Source organism: Pleurodeles waltl, chromosome 1_1, assembly GCF_031143425.1.
Source record: "Pleurodeles waltl isolate 20211129_DDA chromosome 1_1, aPleWal1.hap1.20221129, whole genome shotgun sequence".
Classification (NCBI taxonomy): Eukaryota; Metazoa; Chordata; class Amphibia; order Caudata; family Salamandridae; genus Pleurodeles; species Pleurodeles waltl.
In genome coordinates this window covers 548,265,911-548,281,821 of record NC_090436.1, presented here as the reverse complement: position 1 = coordinate 548,281,821, position 15,911 = coordinate 548,265,911, and positions in this window count along the sequence as shown.

The following is a 15,911-nucleotide window of genomic DNA, read 5'->3' as shown; positions in this document are numbered from 1 at the left end:
GTGCACCCTCCTCTCAGGCTGCACTGTGATGTTGCTGCCACCATCCCTACTAGACTGGCTCCTCTGATCCAGCTCCCTCAAGCTCAGCTCATGAGCCAACAACGTTTTCTCCTATATGGTCATCCTCATTTTCTCCAACTCCAACCGGTGAGCCCTCTCTGCCTGTCTGTCCTGCAACTCTTCAGGAGTCAGACCCTTAGATGAGACACTGCTACCTACCCTGGAGATCCTCCCCCCAAACAGAACAGGCCTACCCACAATACCAGTGTAAATACTCTGCTCCTCCTCCTCAACCTCATTCTCTTCTTCTGTGTGCCCCTCAGCTTTGTCCTCTTGCACAGGCAGAAGCAGCAACTGCAGGATAACTCCACAAAGCACCATCTCAGGCAGGGCAGCACTTCTCCTCAGCTCTTCAACTCTTCTCCAGGCAGAGGTTCCTCTTGATGTGCTGAAGTGATTCAAAGTCTGTGTTTTTGGGTGCATTGTTATACCCATTTTGGCCTTTGAAGTAGGCCTACTTCAAAGGAAAGTCTCTCTTGTTTGTGAAATCCTGCCTTGCCCAGGCCAGGCCCCAGACACACACCAGGGGGTTGGAGACTGCATTGTGTGAGGGCAGGCACAGCCCTTTCAGGTGTAAGTGACCACTCCTCCCCTCCCTCCTAGCACAGATGGCTCATTAGGATATGCAGGCTACACCCCAGCTCCCTTTGTGTCACTGTCTAGAGAGAGGTTCAAACAGCCCAACTGTCAAACTGACGCAGACAGGGAATCCACAAACAGACAGAGTCACAGAATGGTTTAAGCAAGAAAATGCTCACTTTCTAAAAGTGGCATTTTCAAACACACAGGCCCTCATTACAACCCTAGCGGTCAGTGATAAAGCGGCGGTAACAGGCCGGCGGTCCAAAAAGTTGAATTACGACCACGGCGGAAACCGCCAGCACAGACAGCCACTTTAACACACCAACCGCCACAGCGGTAGAAACAAACACTGTGGCGGTAACCGCCAACAGACAGGCGGAACACAGTGTACTGCCCACACTATTACAAGTCACCAATCCGCCAGCTTTTCCGGGGCAGTACCAACGCCATCAAAAGCACGGCGGAAGCAGTCTTTGGAAGGGAAACCACTCATCTCTCGACACCTAACGAGGAACCAGGACACCATGGAGCCCGAACTACAGGTATTACCAATGTTGGTGTATCTTCTCATCTACCAGGAGTACGAAGGGCGGCGGCGACGACCACGGTGAGTACTGCACCTAGCACACAGGGGAGGGGAGGAGGGAAAAGAGAGTGACACACACATGCAACACCCACCCCCCCACCCACAACAACACACACACACATATCCAATCACATCACAGATACACCCCGTCACCCACTGGAAGAATGCAAGGACCAAAGGAAATGAGTTTAACTAGTGTAATATTCGAACAATCAGATAGCCCAAGAGAACAGTAAATAATCAGTATATCCAAATATTTACAGCAAGTACACAAGTCCGTACACTGTCCCATGAAACGTCCGTGGGCCAGTGGTCCCAAAAAGCATGGGTGAAGCCCACACATGACACCTGCCTCAAAATGGAGAGAACACTGCAGGGGCATCAGGTCGATAAAAAAACAGGCACCTCAGGGGGATGAGGGGCACCTCAGCCGGATGATGGGACGACACCACTGCTCCTCGAGGGGGCTCCATGCCCACTGTCTGGTCCTGAAGAGAGTGCCAAGTTCCCAGCAGCGACTACCAAGCCACAGTCTCTCAAGTGGGTGGTTTGCCCACTGCTTGGTCCTGGGGAGTGCAAAGCCACAGTCTCTCAAGTGGATGGTTTGCCCACTGCTTGGTCCTGGGGAGTACAAAGCCACAGTCTCTCAACTGGGTGGTTTGCCCACTGCTTGCTCCTGGGGAGTGCAAAGCCACAGTCTCTCAAGTGGGTGGTTTGCCTACTGCTTGCTCCTGGGAGTACAAAGCCACAGTCTCTCAAGTGGGTGGTTTGCCCACTGCTTGCTGCTGGGGAGTGCAAAGCCAGTCTCTCAAGTGGGTGGTTTGCCCACTGCTTGGTCCTGGGGAGTGTAAAGCCACAGTCTCTCAAGTCGGTGACATGTTCCACTGGTTCTGGAGGGGGCTTGGTACCCAGAGTGCTTCATCCTGCCAAGGACTGTGTTAGTGGATGCTTTTCTCCTCTGGTTCTGGAGGGGGCTTGGTGCCCAGAGTGCTTCATCCTACCAAGGACTGGGGTAGTGGATGCTTTTCTCCACTGGTTCTGGAGGGGGCTTGGTGCCCAGAGTACTTCATCCTGCCAAGGACTGGGGTAGTAGATGCTTTTCTCCACTGGTTCTGGAGGGGGCTTGGTGCCCAGAGTGCTTCATCCTGCCAAGGACTATGTTAGTGGATGCTTTTCTCCACTGGTTGTGGATGGGGCTTGGTGCCCAGAGTGCTTCATCCTGCAAAGGGCTGTGTTAGTGGATGCTTTTCTCTACTGGTTCTGGAGGGGGCTTGGTGCCCAGAGTGCTTCATCGTGCCAAGGACTGGGGTAGTGGATGCTTTTCGCCACTGGTTCTGAAGGGGGCTTGGTGCCCAGTGATGCTGCACCTGGGGTGTGGCAGTTCCCATTCCCTCACCTGGGTGTCTGAGCCACGAGATTTTCAGGGAACAGGTAGCATGATACTTCATGGAGGCAGAGCCACACTCCACCTTGCGGCGACTTAGGTTGCAAACTGCTGGTAGTGCCAGTGCTGGTGCCTCATGTAGTGTGTGCAGGGTCCAGGACGTCTCCTGCAGCCTCGGACGGCTGCCCACTGGGGATGCTGCTGATGTCCGCTGTAGTGGCACTGGCTGGGCACGTGGCGGGGCAGGTGGCGGTGGCTGTGGCGGTGTCTGCGGAAGAGATGCTGGCGGTGCTGCCCGTGGTGCTGGTGTCTGTAGTAGTGGAGGGAGACACCAGGCCGTCTCCTGCAGCCTCAGATGGCTGCCCACTGGGGATGATGCTGGTGACTGTAGTTGTGGCAGCTCCCGTGCAGGTTGCGGTGTAGATGGTGGTGCAGGTGGCGGTCATTGTGGCGGTGCTCACCGTGGTATAGGTTGCTGGCCTGCCAGGAGGCTCCTTGCCCTGAGGTGACTTTGCTTTGTTTTTGTCTCCCTTCCCCGCCTTGGTAGCCGCTGCTGGGACCTTGGCACTGTCCTCTTTGGCTCTGGGTGAGGCCTTGCTGGATGGGTGGTGTGGCTTTTCCCTTTTGCATGCTGGCCCCTTCTTTACCTTGGCAGATGGCGAAATCGGGTGGTCCTTAGCTTCAGAAGGTGGCACACTGGCAGCCCTGATGGGTGCCCCCTTCGATCCTCCCGGACTTGCAGGGACCACAGTGGATGCCAATTTGGTGGCTGAGGTGCTGGTTTGGGCTCTAGACATCTTGGCCCTAGGGGAAGGACGGGGGAGGTGTAGGGAAGAGGTCAATGTTAGCCAGGAAAGTTTTTTAGACACACTGGGACGGGAAGATGGAGGGGGTTTGGGAGTGGAGGAAACAGTAGTGGTTGTAGTAGGTGTAAGTCTACTGAGTTTGGGTGAAGGTGCATGGGTTGGAGGCTGTTGTGAGGTGGATGGCTGTTGAGCGGGTGTGTGCCGGCGTTGTGTACTTTGGGAGGAGGGCTCACAGACACACTGGGAGAGGACACGGGACGTGTGAATGGTAGTGGAGGTGGTGATTGCATGTGAGCGGTGTATAGTGATGGGCGTGCTGGTGATGGAGGTAGTGGCTGAGGATGTAGTGCATGCAGGTGTGAGTGGAGACGAGACTGGGAGGGAGGTGGAGGATGTGGAGGAGGGGGACACAGTGGAGGCAGTGGATGTTGATGTGTCTGCATGGGTATGGTGCTTGTGTGAGTGCCTGTGGGATGTGTGGTGCTTATGTTTGCCTGAGACACTTTTGTGTGTTGATATGTGTGTGCATGCTGGTCTGAAGGTGTGCTTGGGATAGGCTGAGGTAGAGGGGATTGGGTCTGGGTAGTGGAAGTTGGAGGGGGGAGGCTGGACACAGGGACAATGGCTGTCATCAGTGCTGAGGCCAGAGCCTGAAATGCTCTCTGTTGGGCCACCACGCCAGAATGAATGCCCTCCAGGTATGCATTTGTTTGTTGCAAATGCCTCTCGACACCCTGGATGGCATTCAAAAAGGTTGACTGCCCAACAGTGATGGATCTCAGAAGGTCAGTAGCCTCCTCATTGAGGGCAGCAGGGCTGACTGGGGCAGGGCCTGAGGTGCCTGGGGCGAAGGAGATGCACACCCTTCTGTGTGAGCGGGCACGGGAAACACGCTGAGGGGCTGCTGGGAGGGCAGTGCTGGTAAGGGGCGTGATGGCTGTACCTGTTGTTGCGGGGGGCACAGAGGTGACCACCACCGCAAGGGAGCTCCCATCAGAGGAGGAGTTGCTGTCGCTGGTGTCCCCTCCTGTCCCCGTCTTGGAGCTCACCTCGCTCTCCATCCCACTGGTGCCTTCAGACTCCGTAGATTCACCCTCCTGAGTCATGTGGCATGCAGCTCCCTCCGTCTCCGGTGCCTCTGCTCCTCTGCCAGATGTTGCTAATGCACATAAGGACATGGTGACAAAACAAAATGGAAAGACAGAGGAGACACATGGTCAATGCCAACAACACCACTACCGTTAGGGGACACAACACACAGGGAGCAGCCCTATGCACTAGGCCATGCACTAGCAGTTAGTAGGAAAAACACCTGCCCATGGGAGACTATGCCTAACCCCATTTGCTGCACACCTGGAACCCACAGGAGGCTGACTAGTTGTAGATGGCCACTACCACTATTGGGGTTGGAGTGCCACAGAGCCTGCCTAACAAGGGACCTACTCTACCAAGTTCGCCCTGGCCTAGGGGAACCCACAGCCCACATCCCCCACCCAGAAACCTCATAAAGCATGCAGAGTCAGCTGAATGAGACTGTACTCACTCCCTTGTGGCTGCTGAGATGCCCTCAAGCGCCTATCCAACTCCGGACATGCCACCGCCAGGATCCGGAACATCAGGGGGGTCATGGTGCCCCTTCCACATTGGGAGGCCATCCCCAGCTGGGCCTCTGCCGTCTTCTTGCTCCAGCGGCGCAGGTTCTCCCATCTCTTGCGGCAGTGGGTGCTCCGTCTATGATAGACCCCCAGGGTTCGCACTTTCTTGGCTATGGCACACCAAATATCCTTCTTCTCATGGGCGCTGACCTAGAGGAAAGGTATAGGATGATAAGAAATTACTCCCCCATCCAGTTCGTCATACTCATTGCCCACCACTTCCCACCCATGCCCTGACACACATACACTCACAATCTTCTCATGCAGGCCTCAGCCCCCAACCCCACATGTATCTTCCATCCACACCACTCCATACATTCATGTCACACGCATCATGCTCACAGTGTACTCACCTATTTGTCTGGAAGACCGGAGAGTAGCGTGTACTGATGGAGGACCCCGTCCACTTGCCTCTTCAACTCCTCCGAAGTGAAGGCAGGGGCCCTATCCCCAGACACTCGAGCCATTGTTGCTTCCAGACACAGGTCACAGCAGCACTTGCAGTGTAGGTCCTCTCCTGTTGAAGGTCAGGTATCAAGTGAGTGAAGAGATAGAAAATCGCAGTCACTTCCGTGGCAGTGCGTACTGTCACTACCGGCGTACATCGTCTTTGGCTCCTGGAACCCATAGGGCCCAATGATAACCAATGCTGAATTGCGTAGCGGTCTTTGACTGCCTACCGCGACGCTGCACAGCGCCAGTGCAGTTACTTCATTTCCCCTTGTCCCTCCTTACAGGTCAAGCAGCCGCCATTTCAGGGTGGCACATGGCATGGCACCTAACTGCGTCACAGCATATTTGGGCAAAAATACTGACAGACAACACCACACACGGATTTACTCACATTACTGCAAAAACACTTGAGCAACCTATGTGGTACATGACCCCCTGTTCACCATTCTCCTCCCTAGGCCACATCCGCTGGGGCAGATGATGAGATGGCGTCATCCTCCGGTGTACAGACCCCTGGTGGACCTGTCGACAATTGAAGACAGACCCACCATTATCACCTACAGACTTGATCGTACCACAATCCAAGAACTGTGTGCCCAATTGGAGCCAGACCTGATGTCAGCTATCTGCCATCCCACAGGGATTCTAGTGCAGGTCCTGTCAGTGCTCCATTTCCTGGCAAGTGGTTCCTTTCAAACAACAGTGGCCATGGCATCAGGGATGTGTCAGACAATGTTCTCTAACATGTTGACCAGAGTGTTCTCCTCCCTGCTGAAACACATGTGCAGCTACATCGTTTTCCCCCAGGTGGAGGATTTGGCCACAGTGAAAGCTGACTTCTATGCCCTGGGACATATCCCCAACATCATTGGTGCCATTGATGGTACACATGTGGCATTTGTCCTCCCCGCAGCAATGAACACGTGTACAGAAATCAAAAAAGCTACCATTCAATGAATGTGCAGATTGTGTGTTTGGCAAACCAGTACATCTCTCATGTGAATGCCAAGTATTCTGGCTCTGTGCATGACGCTTACATTTTGAGGAATAGCTGCATCCCTTATGTGATGGGCCAACTCCAGAGGCACCGGGTGTGGCTAATAGGTGAGCCCAAGATCCCCACACAGTATGAATAGGTGTCTGGGTATGGGGTAGTCCCTAAAGATTGGCGTGTGTCTAACAGATATCCCTCGACATTTGCAGGTGACTCTGGTTACCCCAGCCTCTCATAGCTACTGACCCCAGTGAGGAATGCCAGGACAAGGGCAGAGGAACGCTACAATGAAGCACATGGGTGAAATAGGCGTATTATTGGGCGGACTTTCGGCCTTTGGCAATGGTGACCAGGGTGGTATTAATGGACTTCAAGTCCTCCCTGATCCCCAGGTACTGTCCCTCCTGCAGCCGCTGGTTCTCCTGAAACTTGGGCAGTACCGTGCCCATGGTCTCTTGGGAATGGTGGTATGCTCCCATGATGTTTGAGAGTGCCTCATGGAGAGTGGGTTCCCTGGGCCTGTCCTCCCCCTGTCGCACAGCAGTCCTTCCAGCTTCCTGGTTATTCTGTGCCTCTGTCCCCAGAATCGTGTGCCCACTGCCACTGCCCCAGATCCCTGATCGTCCTGTGTTAGTGGGGTTGCCTGGGGTCCCTGTAGTGGTGGACACACTGCTGATTGAAGTGTCCTGGGGACAGTGGCATGGTACCGCTGGGTGGGTGCTTTGGTGGTGTTTCCTGAGGGGGGAGGTTCAGTGGTGGTTTGGGACTGTGGCAGGGGAACCGACTGTCCAGAGGTCCTTGATGGGCCGGGCTGGTCATCTTTATCCAGGTGTGCAGAGCTGCTGTTGTCACTGTGGGCCTCTTCTGTGGGGGGACTGGATATGGCTGGCACCTCCTGTCCGGTGACGTTGTGTAGGGGTCCTATTGGGGTGTAAATGCATTGTTATTGTATCTGTGTGTGCCATCTTGTGCAATGGGTGTGTTTTCCTCTACTACTGTGCTTGCAATATTGCCTTGGCCCTTGTGTGAGTGGTGATTGTGTGCCCTGGGTGAGTCTCTCCGTTGGACATGCTTTGGTGATGGGTGTCCATGAGGGTCTGTGATGGGTATCCATGCATTATTGTCACATGCAGGGCTTGGTATTGGGATGTGTGGGTTGTGATAGTGGGGTATACGTGAGGTGTTGGGGTGATGGGTGTGAGGGTAAGGGTTGGGGTTTGTGATGGGATGCAGGTAGGATGGGGGGGATATAATAGTAGAAATATTACTTACTAGAGTCCAGTCCTCCTGCTACTCCTGCAAGACCCTCAGGATGCATTATTGCCAAGACTTGCTCCTCCCATGTTGTTAGTTGTGGGGGGTCCACTGCCAGTCCTCTGTACGGATACCTGGTGCCTGGATACCACGGAACGTACCTTCCCCCGTAGGTCGTTCCACCTCTTTCTGATGTCATCCTGTGTTCTTGGATGCTGTCCCATTGCGTTGACCCTGTCGACAATTCTCCGCCATAGATCCATCTTCCTTGCAATGGATGTCTGCTGCACCTGTGATCTGAATAGCTGTGGCTCTACCCGGATGATTTCCTCCACTATGACCCTGAGCTCCTCCTCAGAAAACCTGGGGTGTCTTTGAGGTGCCATGATGTGGTGTGCGTGATGTGTGAGGTGATGGTTGATGTGATGTTTTGGGATGTGTGGTGTTTTGTGCGTGGATGGTGTATGAGTGATGGTGTTGTGTGCCTCTGGATGCTGGTGTTGTTTTTGCTTTTCTCTCCCTCTACTTCTTCCAAAAATGTCATTGTAAGGGGTTGTGGGTAATGTGGGTGTGTGTTTTATGGTGGTGTGTGGTTGTGGTGTGTGTATGTGTATCAGGTGTGTGAATTTTGAATTGTCCAATGTGGTTGTGCTATGTAAATGTGTTGTATTGTGAGTGCGGCGGTGTGTACCGCCAATGGTTTACCACGGTTGAATGACCGCCGCGCTGGTTTGTGGGTCATTATAGTGTGGGCGTATTCCTGTTGGCGTGATGGTGTGGGTTTTGGTACTGCCAGTTTATTACTGACGTTTGGTGTGGCGGACTTGTGTGGGTGTCTGTATTGTGGAGGATTTCTAAGTGTGGGTCATAATACCCGTAGTAGATTTCCGCCGCGGACACGGTATGTTGGCGTCAGCATGCCGGTCAGCTGACTTTACCGCCAGGGTTGTAATGAGGGCCACAATCTCAAAACCAACTTTACTAAATGATGTATTTTACAATTGTGAGCTTAGAGACCCCAAACTCCACATGTCTATGTGCTCCCAAAGGGAATCTACGCCTTTATCATTTTTAAAGGTAGCCACCATGTTAATCTATGAGAGAGATATGCCTTGCAACAGTGAAAAATGAATTTGGCAGTATTTCCCTGTAAGGACATATGAAACACATAAGTATATGTCCTACCTTAAACATACACTGCACCCTGCCCATGGGGCTACCTATGGCTTACCTTGGGGGTGTCTTACAGAAGAAAAGGGAAGGTTTAGGCCTGGCAAGTGGGTACACCTGCCAAGTTGAATTGCCAGTTAAAATATGCACACACAGACACTGCAGTGGCAGGTCTGAGCCATGTTTACAGGGCTACTCATGTGGGTGGCACAATCAGTGCTGCAGGCCCACTCGTAGCATTTGATTTACAGGTCCTGGGCGCCTCTAGTGCACTGTACTAGGGACTTACCAGTAAATCAAATATGCCAATTATGGAAATCCAATTACACATATATTTTACATAGGAGCACTTGCACTTTAGCACTGGATAGCAGTGGTAAAGTACCCAGAGTGACAAAAACAGAGTCCAGCACACATCAACAACCTGGGGAACAGAGGCAAAAAGTTAAGGGAGACAACGCCAAGGATGAAAATGTCTAACACTCAGCAACTGGGCTGGGCATCAAAGGGTCATATCAGCTTGTTCAGATAGGACTGTACATCAAATATAATGCACCATGCCTTAGGGCTCTACGCCCTGCTGTAGGGGTTACTTACATATATTTAGATGCAGTGCTAGAGACATGGCACACACGCAATGGCAGCTGTATTATATTAGGGGGGTCCCTGAGGGTTGCAAATACGTGAAACAGTCCTTAAGGACCCTTTCCCGTATCCAAGCCCTAGGTACAGGGGTACCACTCACTAGGGACTTACATGGGTAGAGGAGTGTGCCAATTGTACACCTTCCTACCTGTTTTTAGGGAAAGAGCACTGGCACTGGGGACCTGTTTTGCAGTGCACCTACGTCAAAAAACGTTAGTACCAGGGGGAAAAAGGTGGGGGTGACCATATCAAAATGTTCACTTTCAAACAGGTATAAGTACTGAAACTCAGACACCATCAACACAGAACACTTCTGGACCTGTGGATACCTTTCCAGGAAGAAAGACTGCTGTGATGTAAGGGCTGACATTCTGCTGGACTGATACTCTGCTGTACCACTGCTCTGCTGACCTGCTGCCTGATACCTTCTTTGCCTGTGAGTGAGAAGGACTGGACCTGTATCTCTCTAACCCAGAACCAAAGTGATTCCAAGGCCTTGTTGGATTGTCTCCTGACTGAAGTTTCAGGGACATAAAAGACTTCGAACTCACCTGCAACATCACCTGGACTCTGCCGACTGTGAGTCTTGCCCTGCCAAGTGGAGACAATCCAGTTCTGGGCCCTTAAGTGGGTATTAAGTGCTGCACCAGTTCAAATTGACGCTGTCGGAACCATGTCATCTCCATCAATGCCAACACATTGCCACTGTTCCAAGGACTGGGGACATCACATCACCGATGGCACAGTACATCGCCTCCATTTCCAATGCATCTCCAACTTTGTGCAGCTCGGAACCAACTCATCGTCCATGCAGGAAAGTGCCCCTTTTGACATGGTTACCCACCCTCTTTTAGCCTGATTTTCATACTGAGTTGACAGAGAGTGTGCTGGGATCCTGCTAACTAGGCCCCAGCACCAGTGTTGTTTCACAAAACTGTACCATTGTTCCCACAATTGGCCCACACTTGGCACACAGTTAAGTCCCTTGTAAAAGGTACTCCTGGTACCAAGAGCCCTGTGACTAGGGAAGATCCCCAAGGGCTGCAGCATGTATCATGCCACCCATCATGCTCACCAAGCACATACACTCTGCCATTGCAGCTTGTGTGTGTAGGCGGGAAGAAATAGACAAATTTGACATGGCACCCCTTTCAGGGTGCCATGCCCACAGGTAAGTCATCCCTCTAGCAGGCCTTACAGCCCTAAGGCAAGATGCAATATACCACAGGTGAGGGCATAGCTGCATGAGCACTATGTCCGTACAGTGTCTAAGTCCATTCCTAGACATTGCAAGTGTGGCGATGTACAGTACATGGGCTGGGAGTTTGTCATTAGGAACTCCATAGCTCTGTGATGGCTCCACTGAAGTCTGGGAAGTTTGGTATCAAACTCCTTAACACAATAAACCCACACTGATGCCAGTGTGGGATTTATTGGGAAATGCATCCAGAGGGCATCTTAGAGATGCCCCCTGTATTTTAGCCAAACTTCAAGTGCAGGGCTGACCGGTCTGTGCCAGCCTGCCACTTCCAGATGAGTGTGTGACCACATGGGGTGAGAACTTCTGTGCTCTCTCTGTCCAGAAACAAAGTCTGCACTCGGAGGAGGTGCTTCATACTGCCCTCCTGCAGGAACTGTAACACCTGGCAGTGAGCCTCAAAGGCTCAGGCCTCCTGTTACAGTGCCCTAGGGCACTCCAGTTAGTGGAGCTACCACCCCTCCCCCCACTAGACAAAGCCCTACTTTTGGCTGCAAGTCCGGCGGGAAAATTAGGGAAAACAAGGTGGAGTGACCACTTCAGCTGGGACCACCCCTAAGGTGTCCAGAGCAGAAGTGACCCCCTCCTTGCAACATCCTCCATCTTGATTTGGAAGACAGGGACCAATAGGGTTAGGTCTGTGTCCTCCTCCCCAAAGGGAGTGTACACTGGAAGGGTGTAACCCTCAGGGCAGTAGACATAGGCTACCTCCCTCTGACCCCTGTAATGCCCCTAAATGCAGGATTTAAGGGCTCCTCTGAACCTAGGTCATCAGATTCCTGTTGACCTCAAGAAGGAGAAGATAGAAGAAACAAAAAGGACTGCTAAGCTGACCCCCAGCAGAGAAGATTGAGGACACCAATTGACTTGGCTCTACAGGCCTGTCTCCAGCTTGTGAAACCCTGCTACAAGAAAGCGACACATCCTGCAGGACCAGCAACATCTTAAAAGCCTCCAGAGGACTGTCTGCTCCCCAGAAGACCACATTCTCCCATGGACAGCAGCCCTGTCCAGAAGGAAACAACAACAAGGGACTCCAGAACCGCCCCAGATCGAAGATACCCAGCGGCCAAAGGTACCACTGTACCCACAGCCCCCTGGCCTTCAGGAATCTGACCACCAGTCCAACGACGTCCAGCAGGCATCCCTCCTCCTTGTCCAGCCTTTTGTTTTCTGTAACAGACTCCCTGTGCTTAGCCTGCAGCATCTTTTGTGACCCCCTGGGTACTCCTATTGGAAAGCATTGGGAGCCCAACACTGTGTATGCACCCGGACGCCCCTGTGCCGCTGAGGGGGTGTGTTTGGTGCTGACCTGTGACCCCCGGTGCTCACCTAAACCCCCCAGTTCTGCCCTCCGAAGACACGGGTACTTACCTGCAAGCAGGCCTGATTCCGAGTTAAATCGACCTGAGCTTTGACCTCTGCACCTGGCCGGCCCGTGTTGCTGGTGTTGAGTGTTTGGAGTTAACTTGAACCCCAACCTGTGGACGTCCTAACCCCCAGAGACTAGAACTGTAAGTCTTGTACTTACCTTGAAACTGTGCTAACTTTTCTTCTCCCCTAGAACTGTTTCTGAAAATTGCACTGTCAACTTTTAAAACAGATTATTGCTATTGCTATTTATTAGAAACAGTATAACTTGTCAAATTGAAATAAAGTGGTATTGTTAAATATGTTGGATACTTACTTTCAAATGTACTTACCTGCAACTTGAATCTTCTGTTTCTAGAGAGTTAACAAGTATATTTTTGCTAGATAAAAATTATTGGCCTGGAGTTAGTCATTGAGTGTGTGCTTCATGCATTTATTACCTGTGTGTATACAACAAGTGCTTTGCACTACCCTCTGATAAGCCGAACTCCTCGACCACACTACCACAAAATAGAGCATTAGTAGTATCTACTTTATCCTCTGTTAAGCCTCTGGGGAACCCCTGGACTCTATGCACACTATATCTCATTTTGATATCGTATATACTTAGCATAGACATCAATGTAACTTTAGTCCAAAAAATATCTATCTTAAAAGTGGACACATTGGGGGTGATTCTAACCCTGGCGGTCGGTGATAAAGCGGCGGCCAACCCGCCAACAGGCTGGCGGTCCAAAAAATGGAATTCTGACCCTGGCGGGAACCGCCATCACAGCCCTCCACATTAACACTCTGCCCGCCACGGCGGTACAGACAAACAGCGCAGCAGTCACCGCCAACAGACAGGCGGCAGACAATGTACCGCCCACAGTATCATAACTCACCAATCCGCCACCTTTTCCGGGGCGGGAGCCCCGCCGATAAAAACACGGCGGAAACAGACTACGAACGGGAAAACGCTCACCTCTACGCACTCCACGAGGAAGGAGGACAGCATGGAACCCGAATTAAACATCCTACCTGCTCTCGTCTACCTGCTCATCTACCACGAGTACGAACGCCGGCGCAGACGACAACTGTGAGTACTGCACCTACGACACACGGGAGGGGGGAGGAGGAAAGCTTACGGCACACACATATGCGACTCCCACCCCCCCAAACTATGTACACACCAATGCAGAGCAACAAGTCACAGTGACACCACCCAAACCCCCCTGAAAAATGCAAAGACATAATTAAATTGTGAATAAAAAGTTATGTACAAAATAGGCTCTGAAAAGTAATGGTCAACTAGCCAAAAAATCAATATCAAAATAATTCTATATACAGTGCAATGGATAACCGAGGCAATTAGTCCTGCACATCAAAAGAAAATCGAAGTGTCCGTGGGCCAAAGTGTAACAACACAAGGGCAAAGCCCACACAGGAGACCTGAGTCCTCTGGAGAGAACACTGCAGGGGCATCTGATGAAAAAACTACAGGCACCTCAGGGGGAAGGGAAGAGGGGGGCACCACAGCCACATGAGTCCACGACGCCAGATCCACGAAGGGGCCACCATGCCTACTGTGCCATCCTGGGGAGTGCAAAGCCACAGTCTCTCAAGTCTCTACAGTAGGTGGGTTGCCCACTGTTCCATCCTGGGGAGTGCAAAGCCACAGTCTCTCAAGTCTCTACAGTTGGTGGGTTGCCCACTGTGCCATCCTGGGGAGTGCAAAGCCAGAGTCTCTCAAGTCTATACAGTAGGTGGGTTGCCCACTGTTCCATCCTGGGGAGTGCAAAGCCACAGTCCATCAGGTGGATTACAGTCTCCACTGGTCAAGGAGGAGGCATGGTGGGCACAGTGAACCGTTAACAGTGCATGCAGGAAGGGCCCAGCGGAGCGGTGCTTGAGACGGCGGTGCCCAGCGGAGCAGTGCTTGACAGGAAGGGCCCAGCGGAGCGGTGCTTGAGACGGCGGGGCCCAGCGGAGCGGTGCTTGACAGGAAGGGCCCAGCGGAGCGGTGCTTGAGATGGCGGTGCCCAGCGGAGCGGTGCTTGACAGGAAGGGCCCAGCGGTGCCTGAGACGGCGGGGCCCAGCGGAGCGGTGCTTGACAGGAAGGGCCCAGCGGAGCGGTGCTTGAGACGGCGGGGCCCAGCGGAGCGGTGCTTGACAGGAGGGGCCCAGCGGAGCGGTGCTTGAGACGGCGGGGCCCAGCGGAGCGGTGCTTGAGACGGCGGGGCCCAGCAGAGCGGTGCTCTTCTGCACGGCGGGGCCCTGTTCAGCGGTGCTTTTCTGCACGGCGGGGCCCTGTTCAGCGGTGCTCTTCTGCACGGCGGGGCCCTGTTCAGCGGTGCTCTTCTGCACGGCGGGGCCCTGTTCAGCGGTGCTCTTCTGCACGGCGGGGCCCTGTTCAGCGGTGCTCTTCTGCACGGCGGGGCCCTGTTCAGCGGTGCTCCTCTGCACGGCGGGGCCCTGTTCAGCGGTGCTTTTCTGCACGGCGGGGCCCTGTTCAGCGGTGCTCCTCTGCACGGCAGGGCCCTGTTCAGCGGTGCTCCTCTGCACGGCGGGGCCCTGTTCAGGGGTGCTCTTCTGCACGACGGGGCCCTGTTCAGCGGTGCTCTTCTGCACGGCGGGGCCTTGTTCAGCGGTGCTCTTCTGCACGGCGGGGCCCTCTTCAGCGGTGCTCTTCTGCACGGCGGGGCCCTGTTCAGCGGTGCTCTTCTGCACGGCGGGGCCCTCTTCAGCGGTGCTCGTCCAGTAAGTCAAGGGAGCCAGACCTGGCCTGGACTCCCTGCTCAGTCGCCCTCCGACCGTGCTGTTGCTGGACCCTTCGGTGACGGAGTCCTGGGCCCTTTAGTGTCCTCCCTAACACCCGGGATGGGGCTTGTGGGCCCCTCCTGCTCCGCGCTCCTGCTGGCTGACTTCTCCGCCCTGCTGCCCTTTCGCTCCTTAGATGGGGCTCTCGGGCCGTTGCCTCCCCTAGATGTTGTGGCTGGTGAAGTGGGCGAACTTTGCTCCTTGGGGGCAGCCGTGTCAGTCCTCTCACGGCGGCCCTTTAGTTTCCTGGTCCTCTTGCCTGGGGGGGGGGCTGGCTGTCCCCTTGCTGCTGATTGAAGTGTCACTGCTGGCAAAGGGTGGACTCCAGAACCCATGCACCACAGTGACACTCGAAGCTGGGCTGGTGGTGGCTGAGGTGCTCTTGGGACTCTTTGCAGATGGAGGGGGTGGGTCAGTGGAGGGAAAGAGGTTAACATTAGCGAGGAAAAGTTTTTTAGGACCAAGGTAAAGGGTAGGAGAAGTGGTGATGGAAGTGGAGGAAGAGGATGTGGTTGTAGGAGAGTCAGGTGTGCTGTCTTTGGGTGCAGGTGCTTGTGCTGGAGGCTGTCGTGAGGTGGATGGCTGTTGGGTGGGTGTCTGCCTGCGTTTGTGTGTCTTGGAAGAGGGGGTGACAGACACAGTGGGAGAGGACACAGGGGACGTGTAAATGGTAGTGGGGGTGGTGACTGCACGTGTGCGGACTGTACTGGAGGGTGTGCTGGTGATGGAAGCACTGGCTGATGGTGGTGTGCATGCAGGTGTGAGTGTAGACGTCACAGGGAGGGAGGAGGGAGACGAGGAGGAGGGGGACACAGAGGTGGTAGTGACTGTTGGAATCTCTGCATCTGGGTGTTGCTTGCGTGAATGCTTGTGGGTTCTGTGGTGCTTGTGTC